Source organism: Phyllostomus discolor, chromosome 1 (genome assembly GCF_004126475.2).
Source record: "Phyllostomus discolor isolate MPI-MPIP mPhyDis1 chromosome 1, mPhyDis1.pri.v3, whole genome shotgun sequence".
NCBI lineage: Eukaryota > Metazoa > Chordata > Mammalia > Chiroptera > Phyllostomidae > Phyllostomus > Phyllostomus discolor.
Window position 1 is genome coordinate 92,574,466 of NC_040903.2, and position 10,913 is coordinate 92,585,378.

Sequence of the window (10,913 nt, forward strand, 5' to 3'; positions counted from 1 at the left end):
CTGTGACTCCTGCTCTTGTGTAATGCAAGAAACTAAGGCAAGACTACAATCAAAAAGGGAGATGAATCATTTAGCCTGCAGAAGAGAAGGCTAAGTGGGTCTGGGGATTGTAAGGAAATTTAATAATAGTCTTTGTGTACAGACCAAATATTATGCGGAGATTGATGACTAGCTATTCTCTGCATTTACTGAGGTCTTAATAACAGGAAATAAAGCAGGAGAGACTAAGGTAGCAACGAGGAAAACTTTCCTGATGTTGAAGTTTGTTAGCTATGGATGTGCTCAGCTCATCAGCCAATATTTGTGCAGTTTCTTATATGAGGTCACAGTTGCCCAAGATGGAATTGTTTACTTAGGAATGTTTTTAGAATATATTTACATTTTGTCTGTAATGATTTATCTTGTCTTGTTTAGAGACAGAGAAACAAATCATTGGCTTTATGACTTTTGAGGTTTCTTCAAAGTCTCACAACAGAAAATGGGAGATGCTGATACAAATGTTCATATTAACATAACATGGATTTTCCTGGCACCCATATTCAGAAGGATAGGAAAGAATTAAGTATGAGCATCCATCAATGGAATCCTCTGGGCTCCAACATCTTCAAGTCTCTCTTAAAAGCAGAGTCCAATGGTGTTTCACTAATGTCCTTTAGTTCCATTAATGTTCTCTTGCAGAGCTGACCATGAAGCCTCACTGTTTTGGGGACCTTGGCTACTATTCCAATGGATCCCCCTGCTTAACGAAATGATGACCATTGACTTGGGCCAAGATATTTATCTCTCTGGTTTGCTACCCATATCACACTAACCTACTTGTTACTCACCCCAATTTCTGCTTCATGGATATCACACTTCTGTCCCTGTTAGATATTTACTTTTCTGATTCCAAATCTACATTACCTCTTAGGTTAAGAGGGCCATCTTTTAAAAATATATTTTATTGATTATGCTATTACAATTGACCCAATTTTTCCCCCTTTGTCCCCTCCTCCCAGTCCCCTATTTCTTCTGGCAATCCCTACCTTAGTTCATGTCCATGGGTCATGCATATAACTTCTTCAGCTACACCATTTCCTATACTGTTCTTAACATCCTCCTCTCTATTTTGTACCTATCAATTTGTGCTTTTATTCTATCTCTTTTTTTTATTGTTGTTCAAGTAAAGTTGTCTCCATTTTCCTCCCACCACTCCCCCAACCCCAGCCATTCAGAACTCCCACCCTCAATCCTACCCCCCTTCAGTTTTGTCCATGTGTCCTTTATACATGTTCCTTGACAATCCTTCCTCCTTTCCCCCATTATCACCTCCTACCTCCCCTCTGGTTACTGCCAGTTGTTCTTTACTTCAAGGTCTCTGGTTATATTTTGCTTGCTTGTTTGTTTTGTTGATTAGGTTCCACTCATAGGTGAGATCATATGGTATTTGTCTTTCACCACCTGGGTTATTTGAATAAGCATAATGCTCTCCAGATCCATCCATGCTGTCGCAAAGGGTAGTTTCTCCTTTTTCATTTCTGCTGCATAGTAATCCATTGTGTAAATGTACTATAGTTTTTTTACCCACTCATTTACTGATGGACACTTAATCTACTTCCAGCACTTGGCTATTTTGAATTCTGCTGCTATGAACATTGGGGTGCATGTGTTCTTTTGAATTGGTGTTTCAGGGTTCTTAGGATATAATCCCAGCAGTAGAATTGCTGGGTCAAAAGGCAGTTCCATTTTTAGTTTTCTGAGGAAATTCCATACTGTTTTCCACAGTGACTGCACCAGTCTGCATTCCCATCAACAGTATATTAGGGTTCCCTTTTCTCCACAACCTGGCCAGCACTTCTTATTTGTTGATTTGTTTATGATGGCCATTCTGATTGGTGTGAAGTGGTATCTCATTGTGGTTTTAATTTGCATCTCTCTGATGGCCAGTGATGCTAAGCTTCATCACATATGTCTCTGGGGCCTCTGTAGGTCCTTGAAGAAGTGTCTGTTCAGATTAATTAGGATCTTTTCATCAATAGAAAAAGCATGAGTTATTAAGCTACTGAATGATGAGGACTTACTCTTTCAGTCAGGACAGCTTCTGCACTGTGCTATTAAGGGCACCATGTGAATTACAGTATTTTATATGAGCATAAAACTGAAAATCCTAACTGGTATTCACCAGTGTAAAATAATTGACCTCAAACTGTTGAAATGCTTATTTTGAATGAGTTCCTGATTTTCAAGGCACCCGTCCCTCTGTGGGCTATCTTTTTGGCTGCCACCATTGCTGAGAATATGAAGTCACTGATCCTAGGGCTGTCAGTTACAGAACCATCTTACCATTTTCCAATTGTAAGTCAGGTCATCTTGCAGACATAGTCCCTGGTCACCAGTTTTTCAAACAAAATTTTCCACAGTCTTATCTCTTCAATTTTATTTAGATAGGTAGATGTACAGAAATTTAAAACCATTTGTTACAAAGACATGCATCTTCACACTCCTAGAACTCTGGCTTTTGCATATCATCCTCTTAAACAACTTGCAGCATAGGTATGATTAAATAGCATCCACATGAGTCAGGCCAGGGAGAAAAAGCAGTCAAAACTATCTTTTTAAAGATAACTTCAATTCATAAACATGACTCTAATCTTCTTGGATGAAAACATACAGGTTTATTTAGTGAGAACTAAAATTAAATACTTTCCAAGTATTTTCAGAAAAACTGTTGAACAGTATTTTCATCTGTTGCAGCCTGACAATACACAGGGAATGGACAAGTTAAGGGGAAGGCCAGAGGACAGGCTTCTCTCAGGAATAAAGAAGGTGTGTGACTTGCCCAAGGCACACCCTGAGTGGTGGCAGTGTCAAGTAATTACATTATAGGTGACTAGTATTTGTATTTACATAATTCTGAATCCAAAGCCCACACATTTTCCTTCCTATTAAATCAATTTTTATAGTAAATATAAAACACTCTCACTATGTTTTATAATACTTCAAATTAAAATTGTAAATGTGTTGCACTGACTGTTGTGCTGGATGTGTTGGACATCATCTCACAGAGCAAAGGCTCAGCTGGTTCAGTTCCTGGCCCAGGCATGCCTGGTTTGCAGGCCAGTTCCCCTGTTAGGGGCATGTGAGGGGGCAACTGATTTATGCTTAGCTCATACATTTTCCTCTTTTTCTCCCTCCCTTCCCCTCTCTCTGAGAATAAATAAATAAAATATTTTTTTAAAAATCATAAATATGTTAATGTCTTCTGTTGATCATTCATTCTCTCTTCTCAGAGGCCTTTGTTTCTTCACTTGGTTTCTAGGATACCACTTCTCTTGGCTTTCCTCTTACTTCATTAGGAACTTCATCTTCCAAACTCCTGTTTTTAAAAGGACTCAGGCTTTAGTACATTGACCTATATTAATATTAAACAATTACTCTTCCATATCTCATAAAATCTTGTGGCTTCAAATATGATCTGTGTGCTCATGGTAACAAATTTACATCTATATGTTGGAACTCCACTTTAAACTCCAGACACACATGTTCAACTGCCTGCTCAATATCTCCTATTGGATGTCTAATAGATATTTCTAATAGATAATGGATATTATCCAATAGATAATTAACATGTCCACAATTGAACTTCTAACTCTGCCCACCTCCCCAAACCTGTGCCGTTTTGGTCTTTGTCACATTAATGGCACCTCTGTGGTACACTTGTTTAGATACAAGTCCTTATAATCATCTTTTACTTTTCCCTATACTTCACATCTGTTTATTGAAAAATTGGCCTTGGCTCTATCTTTACACATTTCCAGAACTAGACCACATTTCTAAAACATCTCTACTGCTCCTACTAGTGTACTTCACCTCCGTCTCTTGCCTGAATTACTACTGTAGCTTCCTAACATTTTTTCATCTTCCACTCTTGCTTCCCACAGTCTATTCCCAGCAAAGCAGCAAAAGTGATTCAGTTTTACCATGGATTATGGAACAGTTCTGTTCAAACTCTCTAAATTTTCTCCATATTTTGCAAAGTTAAAACTATAAACATTACAAAGTTCTTCAAAGATCTATCAGATTTGACCCTCTGTTGTCCTGCTGACAGGATTGCTCAGTACTCATTTCCTTGCTCACTCCATTCTGGCCAGCTAAGCCAGAATTCTCACCTGTTCCTCACATACTCCAGGAAGCTGCTGCCTCAAAGCCTTTGCACTTGCTCTGCCTCTGCACAGAATACTCTATCACCAGACATCTTCAAGACTCACACCTTCATTTCCTTCTGTTCCTTTTTTCTCTGTCATTTGAGAATGATGTTGACTGCTCCTTCCCTCCAATCTTTCTTACCTGGCATTATTTTATCCCCTTCATGGCATTTATCACTTTTTAGAATGCTATGTAATTTACTTATTCTGCTTATTTTTTGCATTTTGTCTCTATTCACAAAAATGTAAGTCCCACAAAGCAGGTTTTCTAGTGGCTTGTTGATGAATGAATTCCCATAACAGAGAATAATGCCTGACACACAATTGTAGTCAATTAATAATTTTAGAAGGAAAGAAAGATAAATAAATAAGAATGAAACAATGAAAGAAAGAAGGAAAGAAAGGAAAAGAAAGGTTTTATTGTGCAATCTATAATATATCTCTTAGGTGGTAGCTTATTCTCTTGATAAATGACAGAAATTAAACACTAGAACAATAATTTACAACAATTAGGGTGAGAACACCCTGGGGGAACTTTTAAAAGAAATACAGAGGGAACTAGATGTTAATAAAAACTAAAGATGTTTCATCACAGTCAAGAGGAGCCTGAGGAAACCTGAGAATTAAATGTCATGTATTCTAGATGAGATTCTAGAACAGAAAAAGTATACTAGATAAAAACTAAAGAAATCCAAAGTATGGATTTTTGTTAATAATTATGCTTCAACATTGGTTTATTCATTGTAATAAATACTTCACACTACTTGAAGAGTTAACAATAGGGAGACTGTGTGGAGATTATAGGTGAACTCTGTACTATTGCCACTCGTTTTCTCTAAGTGTAACACTGTTCACACACAAAAAAAGTGTACATAAAAAATAAGGATCTTGACTAGGAAAATTGATGTATGTTGTATTTAGAACTTTATTCTCCCTTTACTTTATTTCCACCACATAGGATTTCTATGTGATGGAAATATGACTATTTGAAAATTTCCCCAATATACAAGAATGTTATGGCAGTAACTTGATTTTATGTGAATAATCAAGTATTTTATGAGGCCAAATAATTATAGCATCTTAGAAACTAATAGTTATAAAGACCTCAAAGATCCTTGATTATCTCAAACCCCCTTCCAAGAAAAGATATTTTAGCATTATCCTTGACAAGTAACTCTGTGGGGAAATTTTTCTGTGGAACTGGAGAAATTTTAAGATGTGACCTTTTTATGAGGAAAAAAAGATACCATTGGGAACATATTTGGAGTTAATGCCTACTTTTGTTGGTTGAAATAGAAAGTAAAATTCACAAGAAAAATGTATATAAGTATATTTAAAAAGTACATTTAGTACTGTGAGGAAAATTTTGAAATTAGAACCAGAGCAAAATGCAACAGTGGAAAAACAGAGATTAATTCAACATAACTAATGTTTAACAACATCCACTGTTAAATATGAAAGAGAATCAAATCAACAATTTGTATGTCTGTAATTTTGATCACAGAACATATTTTGTAAACACTTGGAAGAAAACCAAACTGTATCACATATAGTTACCCACAGTGAAATAAAACAAAAGATACAGGGAACCAACAGTGAAGGGAAGGAAACCAGGGCTCACATTAACAATCCAGAACAAAAGGAAGAAATAAACATCCAACTGGAACAGAATGAATAAACAAGAATTCAAAAAATGAGGAGAGGCTTAGGAACCTCTGGGACAACTTTCGACATTCCAATATCCAAATCACAGGGTGCCAGAAGGAAAGGAACAAGAGCAAGAAGTTGAAAATTTATTTGAACAAATAATGAAGAAAAAGTTATCCAATCTGGCAAAGGAAATATACTTTCAGGAAGTCCAGGAAGCTCAGAGATTCCCAAAGAAGCTGGACCCAAGGAAGCACACACCAAGGCACATCGTAATCACATTACCCAAGATTAAAGATAAGGAGAGAATCTTAAAAGCATGAAGAGAAAAGGAGACAGTTACCTACAAAGGAGTTCCCATAAGATTGTCACTTGATTTCTCAAAAGAGACCTTGTAGGCAAGAAGGGGCTGGAAACAAGTGTTCCAAGTCATGAAAGGTAAGGACCTACATCCAAGATTACTCTATCCAGCAAAGCTATCATTTAGAATGGAAGGCCAGATAAAGTGCTTCAAAGATAAAATAAAGTTAAAGGAGTTCATCATTATGAAGCACTTATTATACGAAATGTTAAAGAGACTTACCTAAGAAATAGAAGATAAAAACTATGAACAGTAAATTGATAACCTATCCACAACTATCAACAACTGAACCTAAAAAAATAAAAACAAAAACTAAGCAGAAAGCTAAAACAAGAACAGAATCAGAGAAATGGACATCACATGGAGGGTTTCAGTGGGGAGGGGGAGGGGAAGAATGGTGAGGGGAGGTACAGGGAATAAGAAGCATAATTGGTAGGTATAAAATAGATGGGTAGAGGTTAAGAATGGCATAGGAAACAGAGAAGTCAAAGAACTTACATGTACAACCCATGGACATGAACTAAGAGGGGCAAGGCTGGAGGGTTGGGGGTACAGGGTGGAGGGGGGATAAGGGGGGGAAATTGGGAAAACTGTAATAGCATAATCAATAAAATATACTTTAAAAATAAGTTCAGCAAGATAGAGTATTATCTATACTCTATCTGTACTGTATTGATATTAGAATAACACCATTTTGTATAGGCAACAGAAATGAAGTCTGTGGCACTAAACCACTTCCATACTATAAAGACATGCAGTTACAAGGTCAGGGAATGCAAGCATAGTGTAGACAGAGAATTAGGTAGCCCTTTGAGACTAAGAAGAATTGGTAGAGACAACAATGACAGAGAGAAAGACAGATACAGATACACAGAGACATGGTTGAAACCGCCTTGAGAGGTGGCACAGTTCTCCTTGGAAGAATTTCAAGAAGGAATTTTTAAATAGAGTAAAGAAAGAGTGCTTTTTAAGTTTTGTATTAATATGTAAATTTAAATATTCTTGTTTGAAAATTTCTGGAGTGCTATACATGACTTAATGAGTTTGTTCTCCTTGTTGGTTCTAGTTTGATCAGCACAGTTAAATGTTCGTTATGTTCTATGATCCTTTTGTTCCATTGGACAAGAATCATTTATTACAGCTTGGAGAAAACTCCAATTCCTCTCCAAATCTCCCCCGTTTGGGGAATCAGAGAATAAGGTGCTCTAGGCAGCCTACTCTGTTACTTATTTGCTGTCATCCAGGAAGCAATAGTAGGACTGGAAGGCAGAAAAACCTGTCCCAGTACATGCACTAATCCTAAGCATGTGTGAAGGAGGCTCGAGGCTATATCCGAGCAGAAGGCTTTCCAACTCCACATGGCCAGTCTGAGGGTGGGGCTGGGGGAGAGCTTAACTCACAAACAAGTTCCACACATAAGATCATCTCCTTATTGGGTTACTTTGTGAATGAGTTAGGTGATTGTCCTTCACATTTAGAAATTATTCCACTGAGAGTGAAAACTGGGCAAGTTGTTAACCTGAGGTTTTGTGGTTTCTGGCTTCAGCCTTCAATATTGTGTAATTTCACGTTTAGGGGCATTGTCATCACTGACCTCTGGACTTTTTCATTCAGATCAGGTGATTTTCAATTTAAAAAGAACACTTTAGCTAACCCTACCTTTTTCTGAGTAGATTTTTATTGTCGTTTTTACAATAGCAGTCTGTTTTCACTGGTCCATACCTTAAGTAATTATTTCCCTTATATTTTCTCTTTCAATTTTAAATAGTCACAGGTGTGGGGTTGATGCACTCGAAGGGAATTAGCCAACAGAATAGACTAATTGCAGACAAGTAGAACAGGTAATGTTTTTACAAGCCTTAATGGTGTTCCAAATAAAAGTCCTGTGCTTTCCTGGATCAATACATCCATCCTCCATCTAACAAACATTCCTTAAATGTTACCAATCCAGCGAATTCAGCAGCTGCTCAGACCAAACCCCTCCCACAAGACTGCTCTGTGATGGGTCTAAACGACATCACTAGAAGTTTTATTGGAACAATGCTGTTACAATGTTTTTAGAATTTGTGAAAGAATTGGGAGCTAAATTAACAAATGAGCTGTTGCTCCTTGTGATTAGAGATCATAAGACCTGCTTGTTAGAATGGAACAAACACAACTTCCTCAGTTTTGTGTGTGCCTGAGTTCCTAGAGAGCCTGCACCACTCCTACAGGTCTTCCAGTCAGACTGAATGTCTCCAGAACTCAAGCAGCTCACCTGAGATGGAAAGGGTTCTAGACCTTCATCAGGCTATTTGTCTTTCTGTGGCTACTTTAGAGTTTATGACCCTAGTAAATAAACAGTATTGCTCAGAATGAGCATCCTGCTTCACTTGCCTGTTATCCAGACTAGAAGCAACAAAATTAGTACTTCCTTTTATTTGCACTATTTTGACTTTGTCAGGCCCGCCCCCTTTATGCTTGGAATTGACTTAACTGCTTATTTTAACTTTTTTATCTTTGATAATTTCCCTTCAAAGTAATATTTGTCCTATCTAGCTTACTTATTTTTTCTTCTTCATTCTCAGCCATCATTCTGCTTTAAAATTCCATCATTTATTTTTTGTCATCTTCTGTTATTCTGCCATGAAATTAGTAATACTGCACACTAATGAACCCCACTGTCCAGCAATGTTTCTGGCATGGAACATATACCTAACAAATATTACTTGTGTGAATAAATAAGAAATATATAGCCCTGGCTGTTGTAGCTCAGTGGTTTGAAACCAAAGCGTCGCAGGTTAGATTCCCAGTCAGGGTACATGCCTGGGTTGCGGGCCATGGTCCCCAGCAATCGCACATTGATGTTTCTCTCTCTCTCTTTCTCCCTCCCTTCCCTCTCTAAAAATAAATAAATAAAGTCTTAAAAAATAAAAAATAAATATATAGATATTAGTAATTCTCAGATATTAGTCAATATGAGAATCATAAACTATTCCAATCAAATATTTCTAAGATTTATTGAAAAATTGATAATGCCCTGGAATCACACGTATAAACAGTGACTTATTCTCTCTGATTTTTCTCAGTATAACTTATGAAAGTGCATATTAAGACACTAAAATGTGTTATGCATGAGAATTGTCACTATTTCCTCATTCTTGTATCTGTGACTGATTTCTTAAAATAAGAAAATACTAACAAAGATTATCTTTGTATATATTTTTTATTTCCTCAGTTAAATATGTCTACTTATGTTCTCTTCATTAACTTTTATGGATATTATTTGTTTGTTTTATTGACTTCTGTACTAAAACAATATTTGAAGCTACCCATGATAGAATTTTGGGGTCTGGCCAATAGTTTAAAAGAGTTAGTAAAAAATTATAGGATCTGATAGTGTTGTGGTCACAAATCTGAGATGTTGTATGTGGCAGATACCGTCTAACTGTATCCATCTCGGCTGCAGATGCTCGTGGAAACATGAGAAAAAACATACACAGAGACAACTAGGTCCTGTGGGAAAATAGGAACAGAAGGGCCACTCTCTTTAGTGGGGAGCGCGCGGTATCCCTTCCCAAGCATATTTTTAGTGAGAGTACAGACTTAGTTTGTGGATTCACAGTCTGGCAGAAAAGATCAAAAGAAGTAGGTGACTTACAAAGGTGCAGACAGAACTCCTGCTGTGATTCTGGGCAGAGATTGGAGTTTTAACATATGAAAGGACTACAGGTTCCAAAGGTTTCCTGCCTGTGCCTATAAATTCCAAGTTAATAACATCCTCCAGCAAACAGATCTCATAGGATCTTGCATATTCTATGTCCCAGGACTGATTACCCTGGGGGTCCGCTGTTTCTGGTCTAGGCTGCACTGTTCCTGCTAGCCTGAGTTAACAGAGAAGACAAAGGCAGCCAGGAGACTTGAATTTCTCACAAGGACTCAGGCTTTGACAAAGCCGAGGGGGCAGGGGTTGATGTTGATCACCTCTTCATTTCCAGAGCCCTGTGAGTCTTTTGCCTTAGGACATTTCCACATGATTGTGTCTGTCTTAGATTCATTCTCTTTCTTAGAGAATTGTTACCCGCCATTGACTGCCGATCATGCCAGGGAAATAAGTTTTGTCTCCTTAGTGGCTTCTGGTCCGGAGGTCTTCCACTCAGCCTAAGTCACGGGGGGTTACAACTTCCTGAGACCAGGCAGGGCAGTCCCCAACAGTTGTACTTGAAATTCTCTTGCTAGATTAGGATTTTAAAGCAACACCTTCAAATTGCAATGCCTATGCTCTATTTTGAGACCTTGAGTCTCACTGTAACCATTTTAAGAACATGTTCTTAGATCATGTTCATCTCTCTCTCTTCCCTTTGCTCTTTGTTGACAACTGTGTAATATTTGTGCACATTCCTGCTTTTCCTTAAAAGTTTAGAAAACACATCTTCTCCCACCCAATAATGAGCATAGTGTTTTCTATTGAATAGATGTTGAATCAATTTGATTAAATACATCATAGACAATTAATTAATGAAATGAATAGAATTAACATTCTATTTCTATGAAAAGTTATAATGCTTCACTATGCTGCCAAATAGCCAAGTCTATTCTTCATTGATTTCTTGTCAATCATTAAATACATATTTTATTGTTCCATTTCACTTCATTGTTCAGAAATACCCATTTTAGCCAAAATTTATTACTTGTCCTATGCTATTTATGTCTGCTTGCTGGTTCTAAATGACCACAATATC